This window comes from Lepidochelys kempii, chromosome 10 (assembly GCF_965140265.1).
Source record: "Lepidochelys kempii isolate rLepKem1 chromosome 10, rLepKem1.hap2, whole genome shotgun sequence".
Taxonomy (NCBI): Eukaryota; Metazoa; Chordata; order Testudines; family Cheloniidae; genus Lepidochelys; species Lepidochelys kempii.
In genome coordinates, this window is record NC_133265.1 from 18,534,754 (window position 1) to 18,560,709 (window position 25,956).

Genomic DNA, 25,956 nt, shown 5'->3' on the forward strand with positions numbered 1-25,956 from the left:
AGGCCTGCATCTCCGCTTCATCCATGTCCTAAAACACTAGTGTCAGATGCGAGGTGTGGTGTTTCGCCTTCTGATGGAATCATGATGGAGGGCTCTTCTTCTTCTGACTCTACATAGCCAAAGAGGAATGATGCTGATAGTCAATAATATTACACCCTGCAGATTACTTCATCGGATGCATACCGTGGAAACTGCAGCAGACTTTATTTATACACAGAGAATATGAAAAAATACCTCCTCCCACCCCACTGTCCTGCTGGTAATAGCTTATCTAAAGTGATCATCAGGTGGGCCATTTCCAGCACAAATCCAGATTTTCTCACCCTCCACCCCCCCACACAAATTCACTCTCCTGCTGGTGATAGCCCATCCAAAGTGACAACTTTTTACACAATGTGCAGAAGAGTTCCCAGAAGTTACCTACTACAAGACAGGCCTAACAAAGAAAATAACAGAATGCCACTAGCCGTCACCTTCAGCCCCCAACTAAAACCCCTCCAACGCATTATTAAGGATCTACAACCTATCCTAAAGGATGACCCAGCACTCTCACAAATCTTGGGAGACAGGCCAGTCCTTGCCTACAGACAGCCCCGCAACCTGAAGCAAATACTCACCAACAACCACATACCACACAACAGAACCACTAACCCAGGAACTTATCCTTGCAACAAAGCCCGTTGCCAACTGTGTCCACATATCTATTCAGGGGACACCATCACAGGGCCTAATAACATCAGCCACACTATCAGAGGCTCGTTCACCTGCACATCCACCAATGTGATATATGCCATCATGTGCCAGCAATGCCCCTCTGCCATGTACATTGGTCAAACTGGACAGTCTCTACGTAAAAGAATAAATGGACACAAATCAGACGTCAAGAATTATAACATTCATAAACCAGTTGGAGAACACTTCAATCTCTCTGGTCACGCAATCACAGACATGAAGGTCGCTATCTTAAAACAAAAAAACTTCAAATCCAGACTCCAGCGAGAAACTGCTGAATTGGAATTCATTTGCAAATTGGATACTATTAATTTAGGCTTAAATAGAGACTGGGAGTGGCTAAGTCATTATGCAAGGTAGCCTATTTCCTCTTGTTTTTTCCTAACCCAGATGTTCTGGTTTAACTTGGATTTAAACTTGGAGAGTGGTCAGTTTGGATGAGCTATTACCAGCAGGAGAGTGAGTTTGTGTGTGTATGGTGGTGGGGGGGATGTGAGAAAACCTGGATTTGTGCTGGAAATGGCCCACCTTAATTATGCACATTGTAGGGAGAATGGTCACTTTGGATGAGCTATTACCAGCAGGATAGCGAGTCTGTGTGTGTGGTTTTTGGGAGGGGGGTGAGGGGGTGAGAGAACCTGGATTTGTGCAGGAAATGGCCCAACTTTATTATCATGCACATTGTGTAAAGAGTTGTCACTTTGGATGGGCTATCACCAGCAGGAGAGTGAATTTGTGTGGGGGGGTGGAGGGTGAGAAAACCTGGATTTGTGCTGGAAATGGCCCACCTGATGATCACTTTAGATAAGCTATTACCAGCAGGACAGTGGGGTGGGAGGAGGTATTTTTTCATATTCTCTGTGTATAAATAAAGTCTGCTGCAGTTTCCACGGCATGCCATCCGCTGAAGTGAGCTGTAGCTCACGAAAGCTCATGCTCAAATAAATTGGTTAGTCTCTAAGGTGCCACAAGTACTCCTTTTCTTTTTGCGAATACAGACTAACACGGCTGTTACTCTGAACCCTGCAGATTGCTAACCTGAGTCACTCATGAACGGGGTTCTCTCCCTTGATCCAGGGGCACCTGTAGTTTTCCTTTTCTCTCACTACTCCTTGCAGTTCTTGGCCTTTATAAAGACCAGGTGCTTTTCACTATCTCCAACCTCTGACCTGAGCTGAGAGGCAGATGATTAGTCACAGGTGTGGCTGGGCCCTTCTCCTGGTAAAAAGGCTGGTTCACCCAGTGGCATTGCTTTTGTCTGCTTTTTCCTCCCCAGGAAAATCAGTGTCCTATAAAAAGCTAATGGAAACAGAAAAAGTGAAGGGGCTGCTCAATTGGTTCATGACTACAAATTGCATAGTCTCAAATGACAAGGTTTCTTGTGTTTTTTTTTTTTCCAAAAGGCTAATTCAGCCAATTCAGATTTATAAACAAGATTAGCCAATGTTAAATATCTCACAACCAAATAAATCACATTATGATTTGACCAACAGCTTGATAAATTGTCTCAGTAGATTTGGTAAACGGAACCTGAACGTTTAGTCCAGAGAAATGGCCTATTCATTTCAGGAAATTTCAGAAACAGCATGTATTCATTCTGAAAGTCACCTATTCAAATGCTTTCTTTTCTCCAAAGGAATCTATTTATACACACAGTTCCATTTTAAAACATAAATAGAATTATCTAATTTGATATAATATTCCTGCTGTTATACTTATCTGTCTGGTACAGTAAATAAGCATTTCAGGACTAGTGGCTCCACTTTAACTGTGCAATTGGTATTAAAGTAGGCGAAGATTAAATAGAATCTGTTATTCTGGACCTTTTGTATTTGATACCAGAGTGCTCTGTGATATTTCTTTGTAAAGATGGGTATAAATGAAAGTTTTCCCATGTGTCACCTGAGTACAAATGTCTCATTTGGTTTCATTTATAAATTGTATTTCGATCATAAAGATATACCAAAATGTTGGCAGAGTGCATTAAAAGCATAACTGCATAAGGATTCTCTATTGAATGAGGTCATTTATTTGAATACCAGTCTACCCCTTCTGTTAAAGAAAACAGGATTAATGACAACAGAGGGGAAAATGTGAATACCGCTGTAAATAAAATGTTTCACTTACGCTGGTGCTCAGTGCACATATGTAACATGATGCAAATGAGTGCTAAGCAAATAAGCTGAATCTCTGGCAAAACAATAGAAACAAAGGAGAATTTATTGAAAAATTCTCTATTGCTGTCATCCTATACAAAGGAACTGGACATAGGGTCTCATCAAAGTCATTGGGAGTTTTGACTTCTGTAGGAACGGGGATTGGACTAAAGAGTAACCTGTCAACTCCTCGTGGGACAAATCTAGCTACCATTTCTGGAAAGGCGGTCTTGTAATTTAGATTTGGCCAAACCTGATTATAGCACAGTACCGGGAGTCAGCATTCTATTCCCAGCTCTGCCATGGACTACTCGTGGGGCCTATGAAAGGTAACAAACTCTTTGTGCCATAGTTTATTGATCTGTAAAGTGTGGCATTATGATTCATAGAGAAAGACTGTTACATTTCATAGTGTGTAATCAGCTAAATTATACTGGGATACTATATCTTGACTAATATGAAGTCCACTGCTGTACTTAAAGGGTTAAAACTTTACAAGTAAAGGGAAATGGCCCCAATGCCTGTCAGGTTTCAATTGGTACTGGACAGTGGTGATACATTTAAACAAAAGAGGTTTTTAACAGCCCTTGTTAGGGAAGAAATTGTTACGTTTGGGTATTGGAAGCAGATGGCATTTTCTTGTTCATTTTGCATAATGGTTTTGGTTATAACGCTGTTCCAGTTACACGGTTCCCTAATCAGAATAGCCTCCAAAAATGCAACCAAAAAAATTTGTTGTTTTCAGGAATCCTCTTTAGTAACGCAGCGCGCGCACATATAAAGATGAGCAGATGTCTAATTAATAACTAAATTACAACCTGTTAAAATGTGATACTTTTGCTTTGATATGATGATATATTAGTCACACTAATATAATATACCAGTCAAATATGCAACTGTTTTATAAGAATAATACTTTACACTGACAACACCTTTAATTTGAGCATTTCAAAGCTGTTTTTGAACAGCCTTCCCAATGCCCCATGTCTCTCCATACCCTTGTAAGGTACGTAGGTAAGAATTATTACTTCCATTGTACAGATAGGTGGCTTGCCTAATGTCACACAGCAAGTCAACAGCAAAGATAGGAATAGGATCCAACAATAAAGAATATTAGTGCCATCAATTTAATTATTTGAAAACATCAGCTGGTTTGGCCAAGCACAATGTGCTTTGTAAGGGGCCCCACCTAGAAGCAGACACACAAGCCCCATTACAGAGTTGGTTGCCGGCAGAAAAATTTAACTTTTTTGCTCACTCTGGTAGCTCTGTGAGATGCACGTCTTGTTCTTGTGAGTGCATCAGGGTAATGCAGTACTAGCTGATCATATTTCAGTGCTATACAAACAAAAGAATGCAGGATACTCCATCTCAAATAGCCAACAACACCCAGCACCCACAATTTCCGTTCTTTTTACAGTGGCAAAAATTCTATAAGATAGAAATCAAATGTTCTTTGACATCAGGCTGGTTTGCTGCATATTTTCGTGGGACAGGTGTGTTATTCCACCGATACTGGGTTGTGACTCCAGAATTTGGTTTCCCTAGTCAGTGTAGCCATAGGCACTTTTCAAATGGGTCAATTGAGCATTCTTGCAGTGTAAGTTGGTTAAATGTGCTGGTATCAAGCCATGAACATGTTACTAAGCAATGTAAGCTACAACTTGCTATTAAATCCAGTCACCTCACTTGGTAATGAGGTTGGAAATGAAGAATGATGTGTTTGAGGTTGCTTGCCTGGTACGCTTATTGAGTGACTTTGCTATTTAATCATCATGACCTCTTGTGCAATGGTTAAATGCCAACAAGAGCCTCATTACTAACCTGATGTCCATGATACTGTACTCAGCAGTGCCCTGTAGAGTTTATGAAATGTCCCTTTGTGAGGCTACCATCTGTGATTTACTGTCTGCACTGGACCCATTGTAATATGTGATGAACATGAACGTAGCAACTTTGGACATGATCGTTGTTTGAGGAATCACAATCCTGTCTTGGTAGGGCACTTAAATAGCTTCAGAACTTCACTACAGTTCTGAGTGAAGGCAGAAAAGGTACCAAGATGACACTGGCATGCCAGTCTCTGTTGCAAGCCATGCCAAGTATACCTACATTTTGGGCAAAGAAGGAGCTAACTGAGTTTTCTGGGAAGACCTATGATGGTACTTTACAGCTATGCAGAAAAGGTAAGTGGCATATTCTGCTGATGAGTAAAGTGCTGTACTGTGTGGCTCTTATTCATTTTTCAATAGGTTGATCACCACCCAGGGCTAGGGGCTCATTGCTGAAGGAGGGTCATAAACTTTTGCTCCTTCCAAAGAAACTGTCGGGGGGAAAAATCTTATCATTGCTCTGAATTTCCTGAAGAAGCCCAAATCTTTCCTGGTGGATTTCTTTGTTTAATTTTGGGCATGGTTATGAGAATGCTGGAAATATCAAAGGTAAAATGTGCTGATGTATATTGACTTTGTGAATATGAGTGAGCGTATGATATTGCTGGGCGGATAAAGAACTTAACTACTCCTGTGCGCTAAGGAGGTTTTCCATTAGCTCAAGTGGTAAAGGATTCTGATTTTGAAACTGAAGGAACAGGATTCTAGGTCCAGCTCACAAGTGAAGATATGTGATTTATCCAGCAATTATATCTGATAGGAGTGCTTGGATTCATTGCTGCTTGGTACCTGGCCGTTGCATTTGAACTCCTGTTTTGTAGAGGCAATACTTAACTAGAGGAATATATGCACTGAATAAATCACTCATTGTTTTCTATTCTGCAAGAAGATAATTGATTTGAAAGATTTTTGGGAAGGGCCTTGTCTGGCACTAAATTATAAAAATACTTAAGCAAGCATCATAAAATAAAGAATTCCCATTCACCATCCAGTCCCTGATTTAGAATACCTTCTTTAGTTCCTGGTTATAATATTGAGTTTTTTCTCAAATTCCATCCTAAAGGATCCTTGCATTTATTATAACATCATGCCATTCAGCCTAGGGAGAGCCATATTTTCCAGAAACCTGCAATCACCTGTCTATGATCCCTAGATGTCTCTATTGCCTTAATAGATGGAAATTTGAAAGACAAAGAATGTGTTAGCCAATCACAACATGTTATCTTGAATAGAAATGTGCTATGTGAAAGGTTCCATAGTTTTCTACTCTATTGGTAAAACAGAGTGAGGTTCTTCTATTGTGTCACAGGGCAAAAATGTTTGTGTAAACTTTTTTTATTGCTTACCACCAATGCAAGCAGATTTTGCAGCTGTTTGGAATTGTATAGAAACAGAAAGAGGAGACGATTAAGATCAGAAGCAAAATGTGAAAAGCAGTAACTGGTTGAGATTAAAAGAAAATTAATGTCTGGAAATTATTTCTAAACCACCTTCCCAATCTCATTAACTCCACAGACAGAGCCTCATGGATCCTGGAGTTTCTGTGCCAGTTGCTTTGGGGCAGATCATTCTTATGGACTGATTTTCAGAAGTACCGAGTACTAACAAAGTTCCTTGTAGTCAATGGGAGCTGGAGGTAGTCCGTATCTTTGAAAATCAGGCTTTGGGTGTTGAGGTCAGTGTGAAATCATAGAAAAATGGTGAGGAATGCTTTGGACATTACCAAGGATTCTTTTCCTCCACACCCTTTTGCAATTCATGTTGATGGTCTCTCATATACTTCAAATGGCAAGAGTAACTATTCTCAGGAGAAAAAGAGCTCATCAAAGCATAATCCATGGGTCTCTGTGTGGAGTAGTAGTTAGGAGTCCTGGCTCCCAGTCCTGTATGCTAAGGTCACTTCCCAGCTCTGCCACCTACTCTCTGTGTGACTTACTTAAGTACTTGTGTCCCTCAGGGTGAAACTGGTGTGTTAATTCTTACCTAGCTCAAAGACAGGTTGTGAGACTCTGCTTGTCTACATGTAAAACGTGACAGCACCAATTTTTTACTAGCTAGTTACAGTGGTACAACCCTAGGGTTACTTTGCTTCCCAAATCAGAATAAGCTATGTGGGTATAAGCACATCTATAGTGGTGCAAAGGCATCCACGCTAGGTGGGTTTTGCCACTTTAATTGTACCAATATAGTTAAAACAGCACACTTTCTAGGGTAGACAAGCCCTCTCTGATCTGGCCAAGATGCCCTCAGTGCAGGATCCAAACGTGGTATGGAACAAAGGTGGCGTTAAGCCAGTCCATTTCTGATGCATGCTTGCCCACAACTCCAAGGAACTGTTCTGGCAACTTGGAATCATCGGGTTGTAGGGAGGCCCTGGCCATAACTTGTTTTCCCCAAACATGCCTCTATGCCAGGGGCTGGAGATGAGGTGACCTATAATCACTATGGAGACCTTATGGCTAGATCCTCAAAGATATTTAGGCACCTAACACCCAAAATGTCTTTCATGTCACCCAGAGAGTCCTACACATGGGGAATGCTCAGGGACCAAATTTAGCAGTTTCTTTTGCACTGCCAGAACAGCACAAAGCAGCTGGAGTCACCCGAGAACTGGGTCCACTGTATGTGTCATAGTTACAGTGGCATGAAAAAATAAAAGCCATTTTATATCAATGGATTTTCTTGTTCCAAAATGTAGCTGTGAGAGCTTGCCTCACAAACCAGCGAAAGAGGAATCCAAGGCTGGCAGGCAAATACCACAAAAATAGAACAATATTGCTACAGTGGGTAACATGTTCCCCTGACAGCTGAAGTATAAACTGAACAAAAATCTGCTTTAATTGCTATCTCTCTGTCTACTGCCTGCCTAATTCACTAAAAATAAAGGTCTTCTCTTTAGTGATGCTCAGAACCGAGCTAAGCAGACGTGATTGGGAGATAAACATGTTTGGAATAAATACTGATATGAATGACACTTATTAGCTACAGGGTGGCATGTTTCTCTCTCATTAGGTAGCATAATAGCACATTGTGAAAAGAGAAGGGTTCCTTACTTTTGCATTATTATTTATATGTAAACCCCCCACAACAGATCATCATGGTGGGGAGGCTTGCAGATGTTAGTAGATGATTTTCTCTGTAATTCGCACTGGCATTGTTTATTGGGAGCTCTGAGCAAACAAGATGAGCACAGCTGCAATTTGAGGTTTTCTCCTTCTTTGTCAAAAAGTTACTTTGTTCACTTCACACATAGGGGATGAAACAATGGAGATGCGCTGTGAGGGAAGAGTGTAGCCAGTTACATCAGTCCCTCAGGCCTCCTAAATACAATATAACAGAGTCAGGGCCAGACTCCTGTCTGCTGTAGCTCCATTGAAGCGAAGGGCCAGACTGTAGCGGATTTTGCGCAGGTTTGCAAGGGGATATGCTGCAAGGTCCCATGTGTCCTGCTCCGGCTTGCACGGGATGGTAGAATGGGCAAATCCAATTGGCATCCCCTGGGTATGTATAGGGGAGGAGCCAGACTCTGACCCCGCACCTTTCCAGCCCCATTCAGCAGAGTAGGGTGGAGGGAATTGCACTTTGTGCCCCCTACAGGGACATGCAGCAACTGTCCCACCACTGTATAACGTTCCCCAATGCAGCGTGGCTGCAGTGTATGCCTTTGCCAAATAGGCCCAATCTGGCCATAACCAAGTAACAACCTTGGCTTGAAGATATCTGGTTGAAGCATGAGGGGGATGAACACATTTTCATTTATTACAAGTAAATTACAAGACCCAATCTGAAGTACTGTAGTTCATTAACGTAAAAGCTTTGATCCTCTCCCCTGGACAAGCCAGGCAAACCTCCGGGGGCCATGCACTATGCAGTCAACATAATGTGAAAAGATCCTGGGTGGAAGATCAGATCCGTCGTTTGGATATTAAATATATTTGGTTTTGGATGACGGTTGGCCTAGGCATCTCCTTCATCATATTATTCTTTGTTCTTATTTCTTTTACTTAATATATTTTTTGGTAGTGCACTTTCCAGGCATTCAAGAAGGGACAGTCTCTTTGCCAAGGAGCTCACAGTCTATGGAGAGACAGGTCGAGCAGGGTTAGGAGAAAAAGAGCAATAAACCAGGGTTTCTGTACACATCAGATGCATTCACTCTGAGCAGCATAGAAGTAGGTTTTAGGATTTGATCCAAAGCCCACTGAAATCAGTGGTACTCTTTCTATTGATTTCAATGGGCTTTGGCTTGGGCCCTTAAAGAAGGCTCTGATGTGCACAACATAGGTCCTTTGGTAGCACTGGCCAGCTTCTTGGCAGAAGCATCTTTATCAGTCAATGGTATCATTTCCTTAAAACTTCCAGTTCTTCCAGAGTCCCTGGAGGATAAGCATTGGGGCATTCTGTTGAATTTGTATTTAGAATGTGGCCATTGAACCAACCTGGAGCCTCCACATACTGCTGATAGAACACTGAACGATCTCTTGGAGGGTGGGATGCTCCCCACCCTGGACCATATAGAAGGGCACGGCAAGCAACTTCAATGGTTTTAAGGAAGAGCTTGACAAATTTATGAATAGGATTGAGTGATGGGATGCCTTATGGGGGAAAGGTACCTGTCAGTTCATGTTTCATGTTCCTAAATCACATGCATCAGGGCTTCAGCCAGTCACCTGGCAGGGTCAGGAAGGGCTCCACCCCACAATAAATTCCCATTTTGTTTTGGTTTTTTTGGTTTCCTTCCACGGAAGCATCAGAGGTGGCCATAGCTGGAGACTGGCCAGGGTGGAATGAGATGTAATTAAGAATTCTCTCAGGTGTTTGGCTGGTTGGTTTTTGCTCAAGGTCTAATTGATCACCATATATGGGGCTGGGAAGTAATTTTCCCCCAAGTCTGATTGGCAGTGACCTTGGTGGTTTTTGTTTGTTTGTTTTGGGGTGTTTTTTTTTTTGCCGTCTTTTGCAGTGTGTAGGTATGAGTCACTTGCCAGGATTATCTGGGTATATTTCAGTTCTCTGCCATTGTAGGGGCCTTGGGCATTGGTGCACCTTGGTCCCTCTATTCTCTACCTGTGGCACACAATATTCTAGTCTCCTGAGCACTGTAAGACTTTGGTCTAATTCTGGTTGTTGGGTTCAGTGTGCAGATGCTGGGTGGTGTTGGTATCCTGTGATATACAAGAGATTAAACTAGATGATCTAATGGTCTCTTCTGGCCTTAAACTCGATGACTCTAAGATCTTAGAAATGCTTAAGAGGTGATTGTGGTGTGACGCTCCATATTCTTCATAGAAATATGCTTAAGATATGAATATGCCATAACTAAGATATACTTTATGCAAGATGGCTCATGTAAGATATCATTGAAAGGTTATGAATTACTCAGTATGATTATCCAATTTGTGTGCACGTATCATTTCTGTATCTGAATTTAGGAATATTGACTCTGTAACAATTACAACTGTGTGTGTACTTGGGGAAACGCACACCAGACAGTAAGCAATCATCCTGAATGAGCCATTTAAGAAGGACAATAGAACTCTGAAGACACTAATCTCCCACCTTCCAGAGGAGTTTCCTGGGATGCTGCGTTGACACTACAAGGTCAGGTGATTATGTCACCTGATGCAAAATACCACCTTGAACACTGCTAATACTTTCCCACTGGAAACAAAGGCTTCCCACCTTATGTAAATCTTATTTAAGGCTGGGGAGTAAGGCAAATAGGACTCTTCTCCATTGCCTTCCTGCCCAAGAAGAAAGACTGCTGAAAGTACCTGAAGAGACAAAGGAACTAAGCTGAGGGAAAGGCAAGGGCTGAGTCTAGACTGAGAAAGAGGAGTCTAGTCTGTAAAGAGAAATAACTGGAAATTTAAGCTACAGAAACTCTGCATCCTGCCTAAAGTCAACATTTAGGGTGAGAAATTACATTTTGTAACCTGTTTCTTTAGTGAATCAAGCTTAGTTTGTGTGTTTTGTTTTATTTGCATAGTAATTTGCTTTGTTCTGTTTACTATCTCCTATAATCACTTAAAATTTACCTTTTTATAGCTAATAAACATATTTCTTGTTTATAACATAACCCAGTTTGTGCAATTTATAACTGGGGGATGAGGCAAGAAGTTGTGCATATCTCTGTTCACATGGAGGGAGAGGGTGAATTTTTATGAGCTTGTACTGTGCAGATCTTTCTATACAGCGCAAGACAATATTATATGGGGTTTACCTCTCCACAGTGGGTGTGCACATAAGTGCTGGGTGAATTCTTTCACACAGATCTGACTGTAGTCTCTGTCTGCAGCTGTGTGTGGTCTTGCCTGGGAATGTGCTGGAAAGGGGCTTGAGAGCCTGGCACAGCAACCCAGGGCAAGGGAAACCCAGGCTGGCAGGCTGAGTGACCCCAGCACATCAGATGGCATCCCAGAAGGGGGTCCAACCCATCACAGTGGTGATGCAGCTGGCATTTGCATTCAAACGAGAGCTGGCTGGGAATGTTTTGTCAACATTTTTTTGTTGAAAAATGCCTATTCGTCAAAACCCAAACTGTTTGCAAAACAGGTTCAGATCTGAAGAACCTTCCAACTTGACAAAATGCTGAAAAAAGTCTCAAAGCAGTTGATGTTTTGCTTTGCCCTTTTTCAAAAAAACCTGTTTTCTGATTCAAAATGAAGTTTTGTTTAGAGATTTCAGCTGATTGAACTGAGAGGTTGAAATCCAAACAACATTTTTTTGTAATTATTGAAACAAAATGTCTCAGCTGACCCTAACTGAAACTTTTTTGTGGGTGTATATGAATATTTTTAAAATTTTGACTTTTCATTCCAGTTTGAGATGGGAATTTTTTTTTTTGAACTTATGAAATAGTGAAGGGACGGGAAAACTGTTTCCTGCCCTAGGTCTATTTTCTAACTCTTTCATCACAGAAATTTAGGGCTGGAGGGCCTCAAGCGGTGATCTCGTCCGGCCCCCTGTGCTGAGGCAGGATTAAGTATACATAACCCATACCTAATAGGGGTTTAATGTTGGGTTCTAAGAAAAAACTGGAGCATCATTTTGTGTGAGAGGAGCCTGGAATCTCACAGTGGAACTGTGAAAGCTGAGTAACAATATTTCAGGGAGCTTTAATGGAAGGATACCTCTCTTGATGAATCTAGTTCTATCCTGGTAAAAGGTGTTAAACCTACCATTATTCATATCCTATAGTACAGATGATTCCATTCCACGATAGCTGAGCTGTAAGAGGAAAACCCTTGGGACACTCGCCCATGAGTAACAAACTTTCCATTCCCTCAAAGTTCATTTGATTGAGTGCTTGGTTCAGAGCTACTCTAAAAATGCCCAGCCAGAGCTTGAAGTGTCTCATTACCAGGTGTTCAGCTTCTCGGAACTTTCACTCAGGGGTTATTGTGAGTTTTGTGTTTTCTGTTGAATTTTTTTAATGAAAATGTCAAAGCGGGGAGGAGGGAGAGAACAATTACAAAAAGTGCTACTTTGCTTGAAAATAAAAATGCTGACTTTCAACAGCAGGGGCTTTCAACAGTGCTTATTCTGTTCTGTGCTTCTGATTATATATTATCACAAAAGCTTTTGGGATGCTGTTTGGTATGAAAGGCCTGGTACAAATATGAAATTGTTGTTTTTAGCATGCTGTAAGGTAACTCAGGTTTACCTGGAGGCAAAGCAGGAGAGAAGAGCAAGTAGGAGGTGTTGCTATTCAGACTGCAATCCTCTCCTACCAGGAGAGGAGCAAACAGACAGAAGGACAAATACAATAAATAATAAATTGGCCTCATAATTGACTGAAATCATAACAGTTCTGTTCCAGGCAATGCGGTCTAGCAAATAGTGCCCTGACCTGGGACTCAGAAGACCTTGGTTCTATTCCCAGCTCTATGACCTGGAGTGAGTCATTTCAACTTTCTCTGCCTGTTTCTCCTCCTGTGCCTTATCTGCTTAGATTCAGAGCAGAGATTCTTTTGCTACATTTTTACAATGCGCTATGGAGCCCTGATCTCAATTATGGCCTCTTAAACGCTACTGTAAACAACAACAATACTAAAAGTTCTCAAACAGGTCAAGAACAGGTGGGATGGTAAGATGTGTGTAAGATGGAAAGAACTATCCTGATAACCAAGCAACCAGCAAAATTATGAACAGGAAGGAAACATAAGTAAGGTCTAAAATTGACCCCAAGTGGGAAAAATCTTTGTAGGGGACTGGAACTGCTGTGAGGTTCTCCTTGTGGAGTGTTCCTAGAGCTGTTCTGTCTGGGAAAAGGGCAGGGCTGAATTAAGGCATAGGCAATGTAAGCCTGTGTGTGTAGGACCTGGCCCCAGCTCCTGAAGACATAATTGCATCAGATTCTCAGGTTTTGTTTTTTTAAGAAGTTTCTATTCCTCATGGTTGTGAAGAAAAGTTTGCAGATGTGATTCAGGTGTAGCCAACTGTCACTCTCTTGCTTTGCACTGTCACTACCTGAGTCTGCAAGTAGCCAGAAGCAATAGCTCCAAGAGGAGTGAACTTCTCATACATCTTAATGGAGTGGTAACTCCCAAACCCACTGCTGTAGGGTGGCCCTGCTCACACCAACCCACCACAGGACAGTGGTAGGTGGGCCTGGCCTATCCACCCATGCAGAACATGCTGGCTGCAAAAGCACAAGGGCCTCTTGTGCTTCTACCATGCTACTTCCAAGGGAGAGGAAACCCTGCTGCTTCTTGGGGTGGGGCAAAAGGGGCTCCCGTGCCACTACCATTGCAAGTGGGGGTGGAGTCACAGGGGGCTGGATGATGTGCCTAGAGCTCTGGATTGTTTTTATTTTGTCCCAGGGAGAAGAGGTTCCCTCTTCTCTTGGAGAACAAGCAGGGGGTTTGGCCTAAATATTCTCCAAGACCTACTGGAGATTAGGGGCATCTGTGCTGGTTCTGAACCCCTCCCTGAAACATCCCTAGCTCCCTGGAGCTTCCACAGCATGGAAAAGAAACTCATAGACATGGCATCCAATTTCAAATAGTAAAATATAAACCATATGGGAAATATCTTCCAGGAAAAACAGGACTTAATATAAACAGACTGTGGTTGAAACAATTGTGTTTTATAGATAATAATCTCTGGCTCCAGCAGTAGAAATAAAGGACAAAAACTGTGAGGAGCCAAAAAAGAGTGGTTGTGGGAATGAATCTCAGCGAAATGAAGATGAAAAATACACAGAAAAGCATAGAATTGCCTGAGACAGAATCAGAACTATCTTCCTAGAACGACAGCTGAGATCATATAGGAACCACATAGTGAAATGTAGAGGATCAGGCTAAAGGTCAGGACTAGTTGGCAATTAATAGTGGAAAGGGCAGGCAGCCAGGGTGGGAGCCATCCTGGCACTTCTATTCTTCCAGTTCAAGAACAGTAGTTTTTCAAGAGTAGGCTTTGTTGGTAGGGGATGGTCCTTAGTGCAGGTGATTGGAAATATCACTTAGAAAGGAACATGGACAGATGGGCTCAAGCCAGAATGGTCAGGTGAGGGTCCAGATTTCAAGCACCCCAAAATTTGGGAGATGTTCAGATTCGGGTTTTTATTTCCATGGGTAGAGAATGGATTTACTTGTGGGAAACTTAAACGGTATAAGGAAGTCTCTGGACTCTGGAAGTCAAATATGTCAGAAGCATTGCTGTTTATTTTACCTAACGATGCCTGATGGAGCTGCCATGCAGTGGCACAAGCTGTTGCCCTCTCATGAAGCTATGTGTGTTGAACATGTGTTGCTCTTTTCAATTAATTTCTATGCCAACCTGTTCACGTTAGAGAGTCATTGCTATGCATTAAGGACCTGACCCAAAGAGTCCTATTGACCTCAATGGGCTTTCGATCAGGGTGTAAGGGTCCAAATCTGCAACTCTTGCCAAGTGGTACTGACTTTTGTGAGTAATCCTATTGACTGCAATATTACAACAACTCATGTGACTAAGTACTGCTTAGCATGGACAAGGGTTACAAGCCTGGGCCCCAAATATTAAGTTCCTCCCATTTGCACATTGAATGATCAGATATTAGGAACAAAAATCAATATTGGTAATAGAAATGCTAAATGTAAGTGCTAGCGAGAGATTAGATATGATTAGTTTGTGTGTTATTACCTACGTTTAGTCATGAGACATGTATATAGGGCAGATCCTCACCTAGTGTACATTTACACAGATCCATTGAATATACACAATTGTCCTAAGAATGTCAGAGAAGCAGATACATCAATAATCTGTATTCTGACTCTTTCTTAAAAGAGAAGCAATGGGGACCACCCTAGCTGAAACAAGCACTTGGCAGACAATAGAATTCAAAGGTTTATATAATTCTTATTCTGCTGCTGCAGCTGTCGTCTATTCAAGAGCTGGGATGATATTTTTAGTTGGAAAGGAGAAGTGTGTCCCAACTTTATGCTAATAATGTATTTTTGGTGCACTAGCTGATATTCTCAGGCTGTTGAATGGATCAAACAATTTGCCTTTTTGGAGCCCCAAAAGACATAGGTGCCTAACTGCCACTGTAGGCACCTAAATCCAACATCTAGGAGACACTGAGATCCTCAGCTGCTGCCTAGCTCTGGAGGGGCCTACAGTCCCTCTGCCTAAATTTCTGCTTTTAAAATCCCCATGGCCCCTAAAAATTGGCCAGTGAGCATGTGCACAGCCACCTCAGTCTAGGCACGTGGGCGCCTAACTCAGGCCTAGGCTCCAGTGTTCCCCTGTGAGGCCCAATCCAATGGGCATGGTCTGAGAGTGCCTAAGCCCACAGAAAATAGCCAGGGGAGGGAGTAGGGATGCCAACCATGTAACTTCTACCCCTGCGGTTAGAGCACTCACCTGGAGATGGGAGACCCAGGTTCAATTCCACTCCCTTCCCCAACCCTCGGGTGAGTACCCTAACCATTGAGGTTAAGGTGTTGGGGGGCACCACCACCTTTTTCTCCTTGGTTTTGTGTGAAGGGGCTGAGTGGCCTAACTTCAGGAGAGGGTTTGTGAACATGAATCGTGAGCAGAGATAGGGGGCTTAGGCAGCTCCCTCCTCAGCGGGTGGGCTTTTGTGAGTCCCATTCTTAGGCACCTATTTCTCCCCATGCCTTGCTTAGGGAGCCTCGGTGCCTAACTCAGGGCTGTGGATTCTGCTAGGTGTCAAGACTTGTGAAAGCTCAGTGTCACTGTGCCCAAGTCCTTTTGTGGATCCAGTACTAAATTCATAGAATACCTTACTCCCCTTTTTGCTGTCAGTTTGTCCCACACAATTTTAGTACTACCTGGTCCAGGTTTTTTTAATATGGATTCCTGGATCACCAAATGTGAGCAAGCCCTACAAAAATGAACCTTTTTTAGGTAAGTCATCCTCAGCAGAAGGTGTTACGTGCACACCTTCTCCTCAGCAGAAGGTGTTGTGTGTGTGTGTATGTTTGTACACACACACTCTCTCTTTCTGCATGCAAAAAATGCAGGCGGGAGTGCAGTGTCTATCTCCTGGTATCTGAGTACTGAATCTAAAAATGTATCTGAACTGGAGAGAAACAGAATCCTTTTTCTAAAGGTCGTATGTTGAAATTAACTAAAAGAGACCCCAAGAAATCTCCACTAGTAAAATAAAGTTACATATATGGGACAGCTCATTGTTTTGAAACTGACAACTGGACAAGCTTTCTCCCCAAATTAAACCCTAGTTTATCACAGAATAAACATGCCATGCAGTTAAATGAATCAGAAATGGAGCAGACACTTGCTTTGTGGCTTTCCTTTCCTGGCTTAGAGTACTTTGTCACTAATCAGTGCACATTGTACAGAATATTTTTATACCACCATGAGATAGGTATTATTCCCACTTTAGAGATTAGGAATGAAAATGGAGGGAAGTTAAGTGACAGGTCTGAGGCCACAGCAGAAGTCAGTGTCAGAGTTGGGTTTAGAATTCAGTTATTCCTGGCTCCTAGTTTATGCTCGGACTACATCCTTTTCTGACAGGCAATTCCACAGCTGCAGATGGTCCTGCAAGCAGTATACCCAATGTGATCCTGCTGCATGGAATTGAGGAAGATTTGGAGGAGCTCACATAGGAGTTCACCCTGCCAGAGCAATCATTATACACTCCATTTCCCTTTACACATGTTTATTCTTTGCATGAGTTAGCAGCCAGGCCACAGAGTGTGTATGTGTGTTTTGGGGGGGGGCACTTGGGAGATATTGTAAGGCAGTTTATTCCTCTGGGGCTGAATGCACAGCAATGCTCCCAGCTCCTGCTGGCCCAGACACAGCAATACATGCAAAATATTAACCTCTCTCCAATCATTTAACTGTTTGATACCCACCACTACCCATAACAGCCCCTTGTGGCTCAACATTGGGAGAAACAATAAATCCTCTGTGATTTCTGAACTCGTCCTGTAGAATTTCCCCATGCAGCTGCAACAACAGTATAAGCTGTGAGCATCTTTCTCCAGGCAACAGGTTATGGAGATGATTCCTAGCTACCAAAGAAGAGACGGAATGCACTGCTGGGGCTGTGAATGACCCAACTGTATAGAGGCTGGTGACCTCTCGCTGCAATAAGCCGTTTGACAAAACATCCCTGGTTTGACATGTGCCCTTGAGTAGGTAGTATGATCAGAGTTTTTCAAGCCTTATTCTTATCTCACTACAGGTCACAAATGCCCCAGAAGCAAGGGAAAAAACAACAAAACAAAAGGAAACCTGGAGAACCTGTAGTCTGACACTGCATTTGATGAATACAACTTGTTCAGAAGTATCCAATGGCTCTATCTAGGCATTTGTATCATGCTCATTATTGTAGTATCTTAGTGCCTAGAGTTGGAGGGTCCAACTCCCTTGAGGTGTATGTAGCCTCTGGAAAAGGCAGCCCTCCATATTGAAAAAGGGCCCTTTTAAGATTTCCTCTGAGTTTCTCTTATAAATAACCTCTTCTGTTGGCCTCCCCTGCCTCCAAACTTCCTGTTGTCTCGTGATTCTGCGGGACAGAAAGTATCACTTAATTAAGAGGCTCATGTGTCCAGGGGAGCAGAGGTGACTCAGGAAAGTAGACCAGAGTTTGAAAAGCTGTGGACCAGGGGCTACCTCTGACATTAAGGAACTTTCAGACTTCCTAGATGCATTTTGGGAATCTTTCAAAGGAGCAGAAATTCACATCATGGGGCTGTCATCGGTATCTAGGCACTGGCGTTTATTTTAGATCAGAAATGTTGACTTGTTACAGAAGATCTTGGAGGCGAATAGCCAGCAGAGCTGGGAGATTAAAATAAAAAAATATCAAGCTTAGTCTTTGACAAAACCATTAACACCTTTTTAAAAACTAAAAAAAAAAAATAAAATAACCCTAACAAATTTTTTCTTTTCATTTTGATGCTCTTCCTAGATTCTACTGGGCCTGAAATAGATGCTATCCTTATGGCTTTTCTGACCCCTTTGGAACCAGAAATGGTCAACAGTAACACAAAAGATTTATGAAACTTTCAATCCAGTTTCTACACTAGAGAGATTTAAAGAAGTCTTAAAATATGTAGGGGCTTCACTGAATTGAACCACTGGAGATGGGTGAGTGGACATTCCATACATCTTTTTTGCCTCTTTAAAGAATTGTTCAGCGCACGTAACCTGCTTTTATTTTCTGCATCATGGCGAACATAAATATGTAATGTCCACCTGTTATATACTAAACAAAGGAAGCAGTGAACAGCAAACTTGCATCCCAGGTTTTTAAATATAGAGCCAGATTTTCAAAAGAGCTCAGGGTCAGATTTTCAAAGAAGCTCAGCTTCTATTTAAGGCACCTAAAGAAGAGCCAGATTTTCAGAAGTCCTCAGTTCCCAGTGTGCTGAGATCTTTGAAAGTCTGTCCAGTCTTATTTTGGTGCCGACAGGGAAGCTGAGCTCTCCTGAAATCTCTAGTCCTAGATGTGGGTCCTAAGTCCTTTTGAAAATTCTGGCCGTAACATCAGCACAAAGGTACACAGCTGACTTCAGCCTTGTAGAGCTTCATGATTTTTTCGACTAGATCCCTTCCTTCCTTAAAAGTGTGACTTTAGGTGCTTTCTAACAGGCACCTTTCTTTATGAGGAGCTGCCTTTCTCTCAGGCCACCCATTTTAGGAATCTTTCCCAGAATGCTTTTCTAACAGCTGGCCCGCTGAAATTTGTCAGCGCTAAGCAGCTGCAGCCCTGAAGCAACCATTCAGTGGAGGCTTGCTGTAGCTCCTGTTCTTCCAGCTGGTAAGTACTCCAGATTTGTTTCCCCCTTTCTCTCATGAACGAGGAGATGGAAAGTCCTCTTACTGATGCAAAATCACCTCAAACAGGTATTCGTTTCCTGCCAAACCTCTTCCTCCCCCAGGTTTGTGATGGGCCATGGCAAGTGCAAAGAAGCACAGAATGAATTATCTGGCTAGGAAATAAACACTAATTTGGCATGATTTCATATTAGCATTGTAGCACTTTGGTGAAGCTGATTGCTTTTGCTTTGATCTAAAATGTTTAAGCAGACAAATCCTGAGACACCCATTCCTACAGAATAAAAGGAAAGAAATAAAGTAAGGGTGGGTTAAGTAATCAGTTAAACTGAGGAGGGAAATAACGCTCACTCAAAATGCCTATTTTCAGAGGAAATACTAGTATCTGAGCTATGTTTTCTTAGGGAACTGGCTGGCTCTGGTGGTCAGTCATAGGGAAACAGTCTTTCACCTCTAGGATCCCCGGTTGTAATCCAGCCCAAGTGAGGAGTGACCAAAAGTCATTGCTCTCTGAAGGCCTCTGTGCTGAGGAACAATGTAGAGGGGAAAGGGTGTTCCAGAGGCAGCTTTCCTCAGAGAAAACCCTGGCTGTATGGCTTCAGTAGAGTAGGGAGAGAGAGCCCACCACGTGTGTGATGCTATAAATCCTCTGCAGTGAGAATCCAGTGTGTTCAAGGAGGCAGAACCCTCTATTTCATTCCGCAGGGAGTGCGAGAGGCCAACATCTCTCAGCCAAAGAATGACTTGGGGATAACTCTGGAGTAAAAACCTCATGGAGTATTCGTCTGCCAAGTGCTGCCTCCTGCATGGGTGACTGTTGTGTTGGCAGAATCTCACAGCTCAGTGGTGGCTTGTCCATCTATCTACACCTCTATCTGCCCTGATCACAGTAGTGCTAGAACACACATGATACACTGCAAACATGCCTTGTCTTGAAAGAGTTCCCAAACCTCAAACACTTCACTCCCCCAGGGAAACAGAAATTGGCCTGGCATTGGCTCAATAAGGCACTGATTAGTCCACCACCCTCAGCTGAAGGTGTAATTACAACTTATCCTTTCAAAACAATGCACCTGCACCTACTTCACTTGAAGTTTTATAACAGCATCACACAAGGGTCATGGGCAGTTCAGGCACTAAAGATCATGGTTGCAGCTAGGGTCTGTAAAAGCAGAGGGAGAAGCATAGGGCTGATGTAAGTAGTCCTTTGCTGCCTTCTCCCTTTGCAAGGCCTGGTACCTGGGCAGGAGGTATGGAAATGTGTTGGAAATGGGAAGAGGAGTAGGCAGAGCATTAGGTGCTATGGAGATTCTGTTCTGCAGTGCCACCTATAGGCTGTTTGGGAAAGGCTTCCATATATTAGATCAGCCCTGGGGAATCTGGGCTATGGCTCCCCTGGAGCTTGCGCCCATCTTTGTTGTGCTCTGGAAGCCTGCCTCAACTGCTGTGACTTGTTAGCACCAGCTCCAGCTGACGGATGCTATTGAGCTGGAACATGGTTTGCTCCAGAAGGGGAGCTGCACCTGGGCAGAACTCCTCTGGAAGGAAATATTCCAGGATTTTCTATGGAGGACAGACACAGAGCAAAGAGTTTGCTGAATCTTTTAAGGATTTTCCAGGCTTCCAGGAAAATAACGTTTGCCTGGTGCCTGATCTTAGGATTTTTTGCCCACAAAGGAAGAGCGTGGCTGGCTAACCATAGGCCCTGGTTTTTTTTAAGTCTTCCCTGGCTTTGTTGCCTAGAAGGGGCTAGATCCTTAGCTGGTGTAAAGCAACATAGCATCATTGACTTCAATGGAGAAAATATTCCTCCACGACCTCACGGGGCGAGAGGGTACATATCTTTGGAAACACTTTAGTGGAGCTACCTTGATTTACACCAGCTGACCATCTGCTCAGAGTGTCCTATTGGCTTTTCTGGTGGTAAACTGTACCATGTGCTTCTAATAACCCTCCCTCTGTTGCCCTGTAGTCAGTGATGCCAGGGCAAGCGTGGTGTGTGTGATGTCATCTTCTTTCCCAATCACACTTTCCAAATGGAATAACAGCTTCACTGCTATCTTGTGTTGCTTCCCACACAGAGAGTGGTGCCTCTGAGAGCTCCTCTCTATTCCTGGCCTTGCTAAATCTCTAGCAAGATGTGCATTTTAAAGGAGCGATAAGCATTTTATTCTTGACTGAAGTCAGGGGAAGAGCTGTCAGCTGACTGAGTGGTTCTGGATCCACCTGTCGTTTATTTTTGGAAACGTTCTCCCAGGCTCTCCCATTAGCCATTTCAGTGTGTCAAGGTGAGACAAGGATTAGTTCTTTAAAGAAAATGAGTCAGACCCAGAGCTGGTGTCAATCAAACTCCAGATAGTGCTGCACAGATTCACACCAGCTAAGGACCTGGCCTACCCTTCCTTTTTATAGAAAGGAACCATTCTCCTTATGCACCCCCATCTAACTGTATCCTGAGCTTCAAGGACCAAACCAAACCCCCCACAAAACATCCCTGCAGTTGAACAAGTTCCCTGGATTCACATTTCAAATATGTTTACATTTAAAAGGCTGAGGTAAAAACAGAATGAGACCAGAAGAAAGTGGGAAAGAGACAAAAGTCAAGGGGTGAGTGTGTGAGTGAATGTGTGTGAGCGAGAGAGAAAGAAAGAAAGAGAGACATAGATATACAGAGAAAACGCATTATGTAGCTTAAATGAAAAAGCAGCCAAATAGAAAGCTTGACTTCTCTTTTGTTGTAATCTCAGGCACACTGTGATTAGTAGAGAGACATTTTTCTCATCAGTACCATGCTAGGAAAAGAAGAAAACTAATTGGCATCTGCCACCCACTGTTTTAATGCAATTTCTCTTAAATATTTTCTGTGTACTGCATTCTGTTGTCAAAAAAGCAGCTTTTCCATGGTCTGTGAAACACATTTCAGTACAAACACAGCTCAATACAAAGGTCACCCCGTCAAAAAAATGTTTTTCCTCAGTAGAGAGAGTGCCAAAAGTGGCATTTTGCTGTATAGTCTCCCCCTTTTATTTGATATTTCTTAAGTGGTAGACAGCTGGAGATTGTAATTTTTCTTTGATGAGCAGAATTTGAGGGAGCCTGGTTTTTTTTTCTTACTGGAATATGGACTCTTTAATAGCTACTTATGACAGGTAATTTTCTTCTGTCTCTTGTTTCTTTTATGGCTCTTATTATCTATTGTTTTTGAGATTGGCTATTGTTCCTTATATTAGTGTATGTTTCACTGAGTTAGAGTTTTAATGGTAGTTAGGCTCTCAGATGCTAAATTACATTCCACATCAGCCTTTCTGTTTACCTGATGCGTGTCAAACACGAGAAGGCTCTGGGAACTTGCATACAGAACAAGAACAGTAAATCAACTGTATATCACATTGTAGAGTCCGGCCAGAGGTCAAACAGCAGCATCAAGAAAGGTTTTGAATGATACCCCTCCTCCCACAATTGTTCCTCATGTTTACAATAAGGCAGATTTTGAGGTTCTAACTGATGCTGTAAGCATCCAGAAGTGTTTGTTTTCTGCATGTTCTCCCAGACGTGCTTGTAACAGAAATATGTGCACAAAACAAGCCTGATTCTTATCCTCTTTATGTCACACAGGAGCCATTACTATGTGTGGGGGATTTACCTGGTGCATATTTCACCAAGGGTTTTCAATTACACTGTTTATCGCTATTAATTTGGGGGGTTGAAGAGGGCATGGGTTGTTCAATAAGGAAATGGTCTCCTTTGTTGTGCTGACTGGATTAACCATTATAAGCTACTTTTCTGAAGAAGCATCTGAGAGGCAGGAAAAGCAGTGATTCCTGGTTAGCTCCTACCAAGTAAATGTCAAGTAATCTTCCAGTGCTGGCAAAGGAAAGATCAAGACATTTAAGAACACAGCAGCAGATGCTCTCCCTCCGTGAAAAGAGCTACTGTTTATTTTTGTTGGGAAACACAGTCTTTTGAGAGAGAATTCTAACAATTTCATCTGTAATTAGTCCAAGTACATTGACTTTAGGCCTACCTATGTTTATCTAACAGCTCTCTGAAATGAGTAGTATATGTAAAGGATCATAAACCTTTAATCTTAGATCATCCCATTAAAGAGGATCCCCGAAGTAATGTATCTCCACAATGGAACTCTTATTGGGTGATGTGGGCAGCCTTGGAATCTTAATATTTTCAGACAATGGCTTAGGTGGGACTTGAATCTGGGAATCCTGGATCTATAAGCACAAGATGCTGCTGCCTGAGCTAAAGAAAGAGCTCCCTTAGCCTGGTGGTAATAGCAGACTCCCAAACTTATTAGTTGAGCCAGCTGCTATAGGGGAAGAAAGTGCCACTGTGGGCTACAATGCTATCTGTCCTGCAGGTGGAATTCCATTAAATAACATTGAGTTCTTTTTCAAAAACGTCTTTTCTTCTGGAGGGACAGGAGGATTTTAAGGCTCCCGTGGCCTGATTCTTTACCTAAATATTGGATTTGGGGGTTTTTAGGCAAATAGGATTGGTACAAATGATACCAAAACTGCAGGTGTGTGTATTTCAGTTTATGTGGACAAAAAGTTACTGAATACAATGAAACTTGCTTTGAAGAGTCATACGAGCAAAAATTGTTGTTAGTGATGGTCTTTAACTAAAGACAGAATTAAACTGTTATGGAAGTAGCTTGGATATACTTTAAAGTGATTGCTTCAGACAAGAAGATGCTATTGGGAGTGGTCCTCCCTGTTGCACTTGTCACTGTGCAGTTTCTATCTTTCTTGCTGCTAGAATGCTGTGCATTTTAGGAACAGAATTTATTTTAGCTTGTTGTTTGTCTAATTACAGGGCAAAGTAGTGTACATGGTAATGTCAACTTCTGATCTCCAAAACATCGTTATAAACACTGCTTGCCCCAACTCCAGTCTATCGACAGACATTCACCGGGGTTCAGGCCTCTCACTGTAGGATCATAGAATATCAGGGTTGGAAGGGACCTCAAGAGGTACACTCTCCCTGCCCCTGCCTTGCTATTAGTTTCTGTCAACCCTATGAAGAGTTCTCATATGCTATGAAGCTGTCAGTCAATTTCTACCCGTGGGGGTGTTTGATGTTTTATCAGTGGAGTGTGTTATTTATTCTTTAGGCCCAAACACAACCTAGTTCTTGCATAACAGTTTGTGTTGAGCTTGATCATCCGTTTCAAGCAGGACAGATTGCTAAAGATCTCTGTCGCTTCCAATAGTTCTGTTCCTCCCATTGCTGAGAGCAAAAAGGGCACCAATGTAACCCATTTCCTGCAGTTCAGTTCCACTAAACCCATTGGTCCCTTGGCTGACTGCATATTGGAAAAGCAACTGTAGTAGCTGACAGTGCAGTTCTGCCTTTTATATCAAATAATGCTCAGCACTGTCAAAACATAAGCTGAATATAGGCACCGAGAATCACAGAGTTCTGAATCCTCCCTTTCCAGGGGCATGCTGCTAATATTATTGCAAGCCTTTTTGATTTAGACTTATTTTGGACACTAAATTGTTGATTTGACCTTGATTTTAAGTAACTAATATTAAATAACACTGTAACATGCCTGTTTCCTAATATGTGCATCTAACTCACATTCGCTCTTCCGGAATTTCAAGCCATTTTCTGTGCTTCTTTTGCTTTTAGCCATTCCTTTGGTTCACTCGTCCTGCTGAGTCCCAGTAGAGTATCATCAAGCAAGATGGGTGAGGTAACTTCTTTTACTGGACAAACTTCTATTGGTGAAAGAGACAAGTTTTCAAGCTACACAGCGCTCTTCTTCTGCCAACCGAAGCTGGTCAAATAACAGATATTACCTTGCTCCCCCTTTTTGCCTTAATATCCTGGGACCGACGGCTACAACACTGCAACTGTCAAGTAATGTACTCACTAGGTGGCAGCCACTGACAATTAATGCCTAGACAGAGGCCAAACAACCCTGTAAAATGTATTCCCACCCTTAACCAGGGATGGTATTCGCAAATGATAAGACACATACAATCATAACAGATAAATGCCAAAAAAGCAGCAGTTTAGTTTAAATGAATCTCAGACTTTTATGCAGATTGAAATTTCTATCAGTCCATCCCCACGTTACCAGAGTACCTCAGATATAGACAGTCCGTATGGTGAGCTTCGACTGACTTGCCACACAGAGTGTGTGCGTGTTTGGTGCCCAAATGAGATTAGGTTAGGCCAAATGAGGTTAGGTGCCCAAATGAGGGTGCATAAAAGTAACAAATGATCCCCGGTTTGAAGGATTCCTCACAAGGGGAAGCCTTTTTATTGCAGTTACAGATTTTTCTTTTCTTAGGAGCCAGCCCTTCCTTCACTAGCTGACTGCTCCAGCACATCTTGGGCTTCAGCTTAGTTTCTCTGTGAGACAGGCAGTTGGGTGCACAAAATGATCCAATGTTTTAAAAACCTAGGAAAACAATTTAAGCTATTTTTTTCAAACCCTTCTGTTTGAAGGGTTCTCCACTGAAGAGCTCTTCAGTAGTTGAGTGAGAATTCTTTTGTGGTTGGCTTTAGTGATCACTGAGGCTTCTGGAAGGAGCTGTATTAAATAGGATATTATATGTAATTCGTTTCCGAGTTGGAAGGATGATCCAGTGGTTAGGACACTAGTCTTGGACTTAGGATCCTGACTGCAGCTCCATGCTGTTCTTTGTGACCTGGTGTGAGCCACTCTCTCTCTTGCTTATCTGTGAAATGTGCATAATAGCAGTTCCCTACCTCCCAGGGGTGTTGGGAAGATAAGTGCGTTAAAGATTGTGAGGTATTCATATGGTGTGGTTGTGGGGTACCTGAGCTGCTTTTTGTTGAGGGAACAGTCGTCTTCAGTGACCCTTCTGGCTGCATCCCTCCTAATTGGAATGTTATGGGCCAGATTTTCAAAGAAGTGCTAC

General features: G+C 42.5%; 1 pseudogene; it reads left to right on the forward strand.

The window, feature by feature from the left end:
- The first annotated feature begins 4,950 nt into the window (after positions 1-4,950).
- The window catches only part of LOC140917999 (histone chaperone asf1b pseudogene), a 122,175-nt pseudogene continuing 101,169 nt past the window's right edge, over positions 4,951-25,956 (forward strand).